Below are 12,435 nucleotides of genomic sequence, written 5' to 3'. Positions count from 1 at the left end.
CAGCATATACTCCCCTGTTTAAGAACATAATTAAATATTTCTCCGTCAAAGTATGATTTTGGGGGCAAATATTGGTTTTTACCGAATAAAGTTCTTTATGCAGGGATTGAAAACATGTATATTTTCATCTTAGATATATATATCATATATTTATATATGCGCTCAGAATAATCCATTTCTTGAACATAACTGTGTATTTTTCAACCTTTAACATCGATATAGTAAAAATAATATTTTTCCAATTCAAAAAATCTCTCAGTGTCTATGAGACCCCTTCCGTCTTAGATTAAATGGGGACTTCACATGTCTCAGATCCCTAGAATAATAATTACATCCCCCTTGCTCTGTTCATTAAATGTTAATTAATCCACGAATTGGAGAGGTTCTGAACCCTCTCCCCCATTCCCTCTTGATCCACGCATGTGGACGAGGAGTACATAAGAAATGGACTCTTCAGACAATATTTTAAAAAAAGCTTATTTGGTTTCAACAAATGTCGAAGATTACCAGACCAGATAAGGACAACTGTGTTTTTTAAACCGACATTTTTAAAAAAAAATATTAAATGGGTCTCGTTTCTTCAACAGAATATATAAATATACTTCACTTATAGACGATTAACAATACTTTATACAACAATCCAATGTGTATGAATGAAGGATTTATGTATGTAAAACACAATTTTTTCACAAAGATTATGAATGTTTTGTATAAAATGAATTGTTTTTAAAAATTAAATTTAAAAAAAAAACTTAGGAAATTAAGGTTCAAGAAATCTCTATTTAGACAATCTTTTCTTCTCAAAGAAATTCCTTAAAATATTAAGTACTTAATCCCTCCAATCATCCCCAGTGGGTGTAACAGCCTTTTCCCCTCTTCATTGTATGCATAATTAAATAATGCATTGTTTGTATTTATAAGACTTCTTAGAACTGTAGTTTGTTTATTAGAACTCGCTAAATTGTTTAAAAATCAGTAAAATTGAAGACGTACAATTTTGGCCTAAATTTAGTCAGGCGTAAAGATAAGCTTTTTATCAAATTGGAAATCTTTGTGCTAGTCCCGACTGCACACTGGCGTTGCGCTACGACTGGGCATACGACCTTTGATCAAACGGGCCCCAGGAGTGTAATAATTTGCTTACACAAAATGTCGGCAATGATTTAAACGCTTTTGTTTCCGAAATCAAATGATTTGTGAAAATATACCTAATGTTTTTTATTCACGACTTTAATGACTGAGGATAAGTAACATTTTTAATTGATTAAGTTTTAATGAAAGACTGTTCCTGAATTCGTAGAAGGATATCAACGTCGTTTCTAACTGAAGTAAATGAACAAGGAAATAGTAGTGAGATTTTCCTAAAATAGCCTGCATATTGAAAGGAAATGTATGAAGTCTCTTTTAGGTGTTTCCTACGCATTTAATGATCAAAAATTAAGCCCCATGTGGGTATCATTATCATCTTTTATTGTTGGAATAAATTATGAGGGTCATGCAAAAATACATAGACAATGTTCCTCCTCGTCATATTGTATTGAAAACATTAAAGATCAGAACACTTTCATATGTAAAATATTTATTTTGCAAATGTGTGAAGTTCTATTCCATTTGATTTAATTGAACTCGTGATAGCCAACTGTAAAAGCAAAATGTTTTGTCACCACAGAGCATGGATAATAACATTGTAACATCAATACATTAACATAGAGAAAGATCCTGCCGACAAAGCAGGTAACAACATTGTCTTCGTTTGTAAGGCTCATTATATAAATTGCATTCTAGAAGAACTTGGATTTAATTTGCTACAAGTGGTAATCCCACTTATACATATACTTCTCTTTCTAAGGAAGATATTCTTCAAAATCACCTGTCAGTTTTGAATACTTTTGAATTTGAACTACCTTATATATATTGGATTCCGAAACTTCATAAGAATCCTTACAAACAAAGATACATTGCAGGTTCCAGTAAATGTTCAACCAAGCCTCTTTCGTTACTTCTCACTAAAATATTGACAGTAATGAAGGAAAAACTTCAAGAGTACTGTACAACTATATATTCAAGAAGTGGTGTAAATCAGATGTGGATACTTAAAAATTCTAAAGAACTTTTGGACAATTTGAAATCACAAGACTTTACAAAAATCAACAGCATAAAAACTTACGACTTTTCAACTTTATACACAACAATTCCCCACGACAAATTAAAATCCAGGCTTTTTGATATCATTGACAGCTGCTTCTTCAACAAAAATGGAACTCGTAAGTTTACTTACCTCGTCATTGGTCATTTGAAAAATTATTTTGTTAAAACAAATTCTGATTGCACACATAAGTACTCTGAAGTTGACATCAAGAAGATGCTTGAGTTTCTGATTGACAATATCTATGTGGTTTTTGGAGACCAGGTATTCCAACAATCTATTGGAATTCCAATGGGTACAAATTTTTATTAGCAGACTTATTTTTATATTCATATGAAGCAGAATTTATGCAAAATCTTTTACGTGAAAAGAAGAAAACACTTGCTGTTGCCTTCAACTCCACATTTAGATATATCGACGACGTATTGTCAATTAATAATGATAATTTCCATTCCTACGTCGACACGATATATCCTGGTGAGCTTGAGATAAAAGATACCACAGAGTCCGACACATCTGCTTCATACTTGGATATTTTACTTGAAAAAGACACTAATGGTAATCTAACAACCAAGCTTTATGATAAACGTGATGACTTTAACTTTTCTATCGTCAACTTCCCTTACTTATGTAGCAATATACCTTCATCACCTGCATACGGAGTATTTATATCTCAGTTGATTCGATACGCAAGAGCATGCTCTACGTATGAACAATTTCTTAAACGAGGTAAATTATTGACAAGCAAGTTGATGAAACAAGAATATCAACAGTCTCGTTTAAAGTCATCATTTCGTAAATTCTATTGTCGATACAATGACCTTGTCAGCAAATACAATTTATCATTGAATGAAATGCTGACTGACGTTTTTCATACCAATTGTTAGTCCATTATTTATACACTGAATTGACCACGGATTTTTTCCGTTATTTCCTGATCACACGGCAGGTGTGACCGGTCGGCAGGGGATGCTCACTCCTCCATGGCACCTGATCCCACCTCTGATGTTTCGGAGGTCCGTGTTTGCTTTGCTCTTATTTTGTATATTTGTTTAATGGACGTTGAGATTGAATACTGTTCGTTATTTCCATATCCTTCATTCACAAAAAGACTTCCGCATTCATATGCAGTAAACGCATCCAAAACATTTGACACCTAGTTTGCTAACAAAAATTCAAGAAATTAAATCAGATTGTTAATGTTTTCAATTTTTTTTTTCAAACCTTTAACTTTGCTTTCATAAGTTCCTCAACAGTAAAGCGCATATTATGTTTTACATGTATGACCCGAATACTAACTCTTTTGACAAAATTTGTAACTATAATCTGTTACTTTGCAGACAATCCATCGTCCGATTCAAAGACTCTCTGCCACTCAAAAATCGCCTTTTCCATTTTATACGAATGCACAGTTTTTGTTTCATATGTCGTATCTTTTCTAGTTTATCCAGCATTTTCACAGGTTGTTTTTCGGAATGCAAAACAGAATTATATTGCTATAAATGTACGCCCTGCTCCATGAAGTCCTCCAACGTCATGATTTTTTTTTTCATTTTCTTTTTTTTCTTATTTGCATTTTTTAATCAAGTCTAACTGTCTTCAGAAATTGATTAGTTAAAGGATGCAATTTTAATAGTTACTAATAACTTACTCAATTTTGACCCTGCTCCTTGACCCCTTTTTTGCTGTTCTAATTCGTTGAAATTTGATTTACAACACATCACTTACGCCTTATACATACCTGAATGAGAATTGATAAAAAAGAAAATGCATATACAATTCGCTTATATACGTTGTATGAACACATAAAAAGCATACTTTTGCCGATCTTGCTGGGTTTTTTTAAATGTTGTTTGTCTTTAACAATAAAATGTTGAAATCTATTCTGAATGTTCTAATCTCACAAGCGAAGTGTCCGCCCTCTTTAAATTTTGTTCTTTTATTGACGAAAACTGGAAGCACTTTTATGTGATTGTTTGAAAACAATGTGTATTAGACAAGAGAAATGAATAACGATACTAATAGAGAATGTTATAAAACTGACACTAGCGATTATTCAGGATTAAACAATGGAAAATATTTACTGTGAATTTACAAGAGAAGGATGTTTTATTGGTGAATCTTTCCGAGGATAATATACTCAACAAAAAAGAAACGTATATTGTTTTACTCGTAAAAGAAATTTATAAAATAAACATGAAACAGCTATATTTTATATCATTGGATACCTATGACCTATTTAAAGGACAACATGGGGTTTTAAAACCCAAATGTTGAATTATCTCCCTTGATTAAACGTGTTTATGACGGTATTGTTTTTCATGATATCTTTTAAATCGGTTGTCTATTTTCGTTGATATTTGGTTGCAACTGCAATTGGAACACATCAATGGGCTTTGCAACCGTTAAACTAACGTCGGAAGACCAAGAATTGGCTATCCGCAGGTAACCACACTCAGGCAGGACCGTCAGACCTCTCCCCCTTTTCAGCACCTCACGCGATTCAGAACTGCTGTAAAAACTGCTGCTACAATTGCTGGATAAAAAAATACGAATAAAAGTGCATAAATTGTTCGCAAGAGCTGGTATTTGTGCACGACATCCGTAATTTGGAAATCCAGTTGCGCTTAGACTTCGCAAAGGACATATGGATGTTTTAGACAGTATACCCCTATGTCATCGATTTCACTTTTCTACTCACAACACAGGACATGTTTGATTTTTATCAAAACCCTCTAAAATCACTAATAAAAAACAAGGAGTAAACTGAAAACTTAGATTATCATGTTTAATCTTAATATGCGTTTCTTTTTTGTTGAGTATATAATCTATAGTTATTTTATATGAATGATCAATTGCGATGAACAAACCATCATATGTGTATGTAGGATTAACTTCTCATGAAAAATTCACTATGCAAATAAAACTCAGACTTGCCACAACACTTTAAGCATACCTCAGGATATAATTTTTGATTTACATAAGAAAAAGCTCAGGATACACAACTATTACAAACAGAATATACCCTGCATTAGCAGTACATTGCCTTCTAATGTTGTTTAAAATTGGAACTGTGTTATCGATATATACAGGGGCCTACATCAGAAAAAAATTTTAAAGTCCAATTTTAATTTTTAAAATCTTTCCATTTTTGTTTCATCCAAGCTTTTATTTCTGAGGTTTTTAGCACTCAATACTATTTTTTTTAATTATTTATCTTTTAAAATTCAACTCAAATGGAATTTAAATGTTTGTTAAGTATAACATTAAAGAAACACATGTTCAATTACGTACTTAGGATTTTATAATTCAATATTTTCAATTTTGCTTTAAAAAGTGCTTTTAAGAAGTGCTTTTCAAATGATAATTGCAAACAGTGATCATGTAAAAAGTTATTATTACGTGAAAGTTCAAGTCATCATAAAGATTGTTATAATTAACAATTTTGAAAAAAAAGAGAGCAATATGTTTTATTTGTTTTCCGAAAAAGTTGGTTCCTTTATTAAATATTAGTTTATAGCAATTTTTTGTCATAATGCAAAATCTGATGTAGAGTTTTGGTTTATTGTAAGTGTTATTAAATCTGATTTTGTCATAAAAACTTCAAAATGATTATTTGTTGGATTGATTAGGAAAATAGAATTAAGAGAAATCAACAGTTTTAGGTAAGCTTTCATTCATTGTCAGCCACCAGAAACGGGTAGTTATTGGGATAAAAAAAGGAAATATTGGTTTTGTTTGTTTCGTGGACCCTGAGTAAATATATGAGCGAGGTTAAATCGGATGTCAGGGGCAAATGTCAGGCTACGGATGCGCGAGAATGCTAGATAGTTCGCCCCTAATTAAGGCAACTTACCCGTAGAATACTTCGCCCTTTTCAAACTAGGATGTACCATTTTTTGGCAAATCTTGTTTTTAAATCTGCATATCGTATTTATATATTCATTGGCGGAATCGAATTTATCTCTTAACAGTGCGACATTTAACTCCGGACACTACATAATCCGGACATTTTACTACCATTTCTAATTGCGATATCAAAAAAAAAACATTAATATTACTCGGTGGGATTTTCTAGCAGTAGCATATAATAATCTCGCGTTGAACTCACAAGCTTATGTAGTTTGAGAAATATTAAGTCCCAAATATCAGAATCCCATGGGAGAGTGGTGGGATGTTCAGTCCCACCAATTATCCCACCATTTTCCCATGGGAGAAAAAATCTTAGATGGGAGAAAAAATCTCCGATGGGATTTTTTCTCCCATCTGAGATTTTTTCTTCCATGAAATTGTAACCATGGGATAAATCCCATGAACACTTATCAGTGGGATATTTTCTCCCACATACTGCCAAGCATAGGATTTATCCCATATATTCTACTGTATGGGATATTTTCTCCCATCAGTATTTGAATGTGTGGGATAAAGTATAAATTTTTTTTTTCTGTGCTAAGTTTTAGGGTCAATGAAAACATACAATGTTTCTAAAGGAAACTTCCCCAAATTGTTCCACACAACATTGTTCTTCAAGGTTTTCATTTAACATAATTATGCTTAACCTACAGTATATGGCCATAAGTGAGTCATAATTGCATTTTTACACGATACATTTCTTATTTATTTACTTTTAAATACAAACTAAACATGATTCTATGGCAAAATCATTTCTAAAAGGAGAAAGAACTTACAGTATATAGATAAATTAAGGACTTGATTTAAAAACTTCATTCAACGCCTAGTTTTAGCTTTTAAAAAAATAGAACAAGTTTTCATCAGCATGAGTAATGTGCATCAAGGCTTGCAAAATAATCTGATATACAGTAATCTAAATACAGTAGCTGTATTGCGATGAACAAACCTATATAATTAGGCCTGTGGCAACGGTTTTCCATGTAGGGAGGGGTCTCCGAAAATAAATCTGAGCACTACAGCACTTTTAATATGTCACAAGGGCTTCGGAAGCAAATTGAAATGGGGGGAGCTTATTGAAAGAGGGGGGACTTACCCAACAACAAGAGGCCCAAGGGCCACATCGCTCACCTGAGCAACTGGCTAGGTAAAAGCAAAAATTAGCTCAGTATTGAAAAGTTTAATACATTATAAAAAATGGGTTCTGGGGAGGGGGGTTTAAACAAACTTAAATTTACACTTCCTAAGAATGCTTTTGTGACACATTATGGTTTTGTTGTTTATAAGATAAGATGTTTTATTGATATAGCCTTTGTATTCATTTATCCACTTTATGTCTCCTCTATTCTCCTGAATTTCAAATCTACATTACCTTTTTATGCTTTTAATTTGATGATTAATCATAAAGATTAATTGAACATATTTTATTGACAATTAAAGCCAAAAGGATAAGACACAAGTTCTATAACAACTTAGATAGTCTTCTCCTTATACAAAATTTTATAATATTGCCAAAATAAAGATGGCTTTGTGAAAAATTAAACGATTTTAACTCCTGGGTATGCATTCTTGTGTAAAACCATTGTTGCCACACCCTTGCCCAAGGAGTCATGATTTGAACAAAATTAATTCTTCCCTTTTAGAAGATGCTTCTGCATGAGTTTCATCTTTCTTGGCCCAATGCATCTTGAGAAGATTTTAAAAGATTTTTCCTTTTTATTCTTATGTTGAAATTTTATACCCCATTGTGGCCCCACCCTACCAACGGGGGTCATGATTTGAACAAAATTGAATTAAGACTTTCTGAGGATGATTCAAAATGAGTTTCATCTTTTCTGGTCCAGTGGTTCTTGAGAAGAAGATTTTTAAAAGATGCTATTAATTTTTCACTAAGTCATAATTATTTCACCTTGGAAGAGGTTGTAGCCCTTCATTTGAACAAATTGAATTCCCTTTACCCAAGGATACTGTCTGACAAGTTTGGTTGAAACTGGCCCAGTGGTTCTTGAGGAGAAGATAAAAGTGTGAAAAGTTTACAACGACAACAGCGATGACGACATACGTTGGACAAATTCTGATCAGAAAAGCTTACTTGAGCCTTCGGCTCAGGTGAGCTAAAAAGTTAAACCCCAATTTTCAATGCATATTTTGTGTCCATCTTTACAAAAAAAGAAATTTGGGACTAAGCTCCCCTAGCCCCCCCCCCCCCCTCCCACGGTTCCGACGCCTATCTTTCATTGAAATTCTGTTACAAGAAGTTTTGTTTGGTCAAATAATATCAACGCTGTTCCTAATTGCAGGAGTCGAGTTACAAGGAAACAGTAGTGAGAGAACAGAAGTTAAAGATATTTTTTTTTAGAGATTGTCATAAACACTGTTAAGAAATAAACAGCAACATTGTTGTTGTCCTCAGGTACACACATACTAACTATTGATTTATAAAACATATTGCAAGGATATTGCAGAATTTTTTTTAAAAAAAGTAGATATTCTGATAAATACAACGTGATGATGTAAAAGCATCTCAATAAATGTATTTGAATTATGAAAAAAAAATTATAAGTAAAGATATTGCAATTTCATGTTCAATGTGGCCTGGCAGTCATAGCAGGCTTGAGTGTCACATTTCTCCATCGACCTTATTAATACGTAAAGCTCATGGTCCGCCAGTCGACCAAGGGTCTTTACTCTTCCTTGGAACCTGATCCCACATTTGGTGTTTCCTGTGAGTTTGTCTTGTTCACGATTTTTTTTCTTTACTAATTTGATGAAATTGGCCACTGTTCATCTTTTGCATACTGTATTAGAAAAATTGAAAAGATACGAGGGTTGTCCCAAAATTCCGCAGACAAGCTGTTGAGTCACGTTTTGTCTGCAATCACGTTATGTCCGCCGTCACGAAATGTCCGCCTCTTTTTCGGAAAAATCGTCACAATATGTCCGCCGTCACGAAATGTCCGCCTTTCTCCCAAAAAATAGTAATATTAGGTCCGCCTCCAAGAAATGTCCGCCTTTTCTCCCCAAAAATCGTCTAACTATTTCCGCTGTTACGAAGTGTCCGCCGATCATCCAAAATTGTCACGTTATGTCCGCCCCTACAAATTGTCCGTCCAAGATTGAAAATAGTGTTTTATTTTTTTTTTCGGTGTTTAATATATGTATCTTTAACCAAACGTCTAAAAATGCATGCCATCAGAAATATCCACCAAGAAAAATAATAATAATGGTCTGTTTTATCTAATTTGCTACAAATGATTTCATTGAACTACATTGCTTCGATCCATTAATGGCGATTTTTATTCATTTCTCTTGATTGTTTGCGGTTTTGAGAATTTAATGGCATGCTGTCAGAAAAATTTAAGGCTTACACTTTGTTTTGTTGCCAGTTTTTAACTGTAATAACAAGTACTTTTGAAGCGCTGAGAATATAAAGGATTTTCATCATATGTAAAATTTTAATTTCTCACAAATACGAAATTTATGCTGCAGCAGACAAGGATAAAGCATGTTTTATACTGTGCCAAAATAAAGAGAAATGCAACTTAGCGGATCTGGATTGGGGGGGGGGGGGGGTTTCAACACTCCCTTTAAGATATGCTAGAGACAAGACTTTATTCTCATAAACTGTACAAAACAGTATAGAGAGAGAGAAAGGGATTCCAAATATTTGTTGTGTTTTAACCTAAGTACCGATAATTGTCTCGTGAAAGGCTACTTATAAAATTTATGTATAAAAAATTCGGTTGTTCAAATAAAATACGCGTCTGCAATACTGCATGCACTGTTTTAATGTGTAGATTTTTTACAATATATATTTTATTAATAACAGATCAAGTAATTTCAGTTTGTTGCCTCATAAAATGAACATTGTGGCTTTCCGCTTGAGTCTAACTAAAATGTTTTGTGTAGATATTACGAAATATGACGAGTTTAAATAGAAGTTCGAGCAACTAACACTTGTGCCAAAATGTCCGGGAATTATAAAAAATAGGTTATGCTGGTGTATTATTTTGAAACAAAACTAGGAATCGAAATGATAAATCCCATTCTGTCCTCCGGAAGCTTTGTGTGTAATAAATACTTCCTGTTTAGTTTACCTTTTCGATCCTCGGAGATCACGTGATAGTTTAGGGTATATAAGCAGCGATCAGAGCTCTAAGTCAGTTCCATACTGAAGTCGACACCAGTCAGTTGTTTCCAGTCAAGGTGAAAAACATAAACTTGCTTAACAAGTCTTATGTGCCTGAATAAGGCTTTCGAGACTGTTGTATTTTTCTGCAAGTTGGTAAATATTTATTTTGTTTGCTAAGCTAGGAAGCGCACGCGCTCCAGGGCAGAATAGGATATCGTATATATTGATAATTAAAATTTTTGATTGAGAAAATTTATATCATTTTATTTATTCCTTTAATTGCTCAGGCAGAGCCAACGAATCTTCGAACCAAGAAACGTTACATAAATTTTGTGGCAGCGTGTTGGATTCGGTAAGGAATATCTTTCTATATTTAATTGTTAAATCATTTTGAAATCATTATGGACGAGATGATAGATGAGGAAATTTCATTCCTGGAAAAGATCTGCGAGCAACTGCGCAAAGAAATAGAGAGGTACTCAACACCTCTAGATAAACGTGTGCGAGCGCGCAATTCGGGGATTGATACCATGGTAGGTGCAAGTGGAGGCCAGGGTCATCCAAATTCATCTTCAATAGATGAAACGGTAATACAACAGAGTGATGAGCAGAGTGGATCAGCCACCGTTGAAAGTACAAACACGAATCATGTTACCATTCGGCCTGCGAAGGCGCAAAAGAAAAGGGACAGAGATGATACTGAACTTGTGGATTCGATGTTTAATTACTCTTTAGATGTTGATGATGAACATAGAGTAATGGTAAAAGCACAGCAGACAGCGCGCGCGCCGTCAGTAGCGATTGCGCCACGAGCTAGCAGTAAAACGCCGCGCCTTTTATCCAAAGCACATCTTCATCCGGTTCATTTGCTGAATAACACTCTTGCGCATTCTCCTTTTGAATTTCCACGGGGTGTGCAATCGCAAGTACCATCCGAAGAGCAAAATAAAATTAAGCCTCCTGAGCCAATTAGAAATGATGAATTACCTTATTGAGGTCGGGCACAAAGGAAAGCGAGCGTTCACTTCGGAGACAACCCTTTCTTGATACAACAGGAAAATATCAGAGAGGAAAAGGCTGCAAAATGTAACATCAAACCTGCAATGTTTGATGGTAGTAATTCCTAGCTGGACTATAAGTCCCATTTTGACGCATGCGCTACCATTAACGAATGGTCAGAGAAAGAAAAAGGTCTTTACTTAGCTGTTTCGCTAATTAAGAGGAACTGCACAGGGTGTGCTTGGAAATGTTTCAAAAGAAACAGGACAACAATATAAATCGTTGGTTAAGGCCCTTGAAGAACGCTTTGCGCCGCCAAATAAGACCGTGCGCAGTTAAAGGAAAGAAAACTAAGAGCGTCTGAGATTTTGTCTGAACTGGGACAGGCTATCCGAAGATTAACTTGTTTAGCTTTTCCTACAGCACCATCAGAAGTTAGAGAAACACTGGGGGAGGACGCATTCATTGATGCATTAGTCAACTCAGATATGCGCTTACGCATCAAGCAGAGTAGACCTGTAAGTCCGAATGTTGCTATTCGGTTGGCGGTAGAGTTAGATGCTTACTATAAAACGGAGAGGCGAGTAGATTTGCGGCTGATTGAGGGTGTAGAACGCAACCATGTAAAACCCGCACCGCCATTAGAACTAGTAGTCCTGATGACAAAGATGCAAACCCAGTTAAATAGATTGGAAAAACAGGTCCAAGATCAAAACCAGAGACCAAGGAAATACACATCGCAGTTGACAGACAAGAAAACAAGTGATGGAGTGATTTGTTATTATTTCAAGGAAAGGGGGCATATTCGTCGGAATTGTCCTAAACTTAAAAATAAAGACACAAATAAAAACACCAATACCCCATCAAAGAGATTAGCTGATAGGAATGCGCGGCGAATCCGTAGTAAGCGCCGGAGATATCAACGTAGGATGCAAGGACACGTAGGTGGAAGCACCATGAGTACTGAGGCTGGAATTTTTATTGAGGCAGAGGTTAAATGTACACTTGTAAAACTGTTAATCGATACAGGGGCTTCATTTACATTAATCTCAAGAAGGGTGCATGATATGATAACGAAGAAAAGCGACCTGAATTGGAAAACAGTGCACAGAAAGCTTTAAACGCAAGTGGAAAGCACTTTCACATTATGGAAAAGCAGATTATAAGATCAGAGTACCGCAATTTGAAACAACTATTCCAGCTATGGTAACAGACATCACAGTAGACGGTATCCTTGGCCTAGACTTTT

The sequence above is a fragment of the Saccostrea cucullata genome, unplaced genomic scaffold (assembly GCF_032062105.1).
Source record: "Saccostrea cucullata isolate Sc308-1 unplaced genomic scaffold, CSIRO_AGI_Scuc_v1 ctg1292, whole genome shotgun sequence".
Taxonomy (NCBI): Eukaryota; Metazoa; Mollusca; class Bivalvia; order Ostreida; family Ostreidae; genus Saccostrea; species Saccostrea cuccullata.
This window is presented reverse-complemented; position numbering follows the sequence as displayed.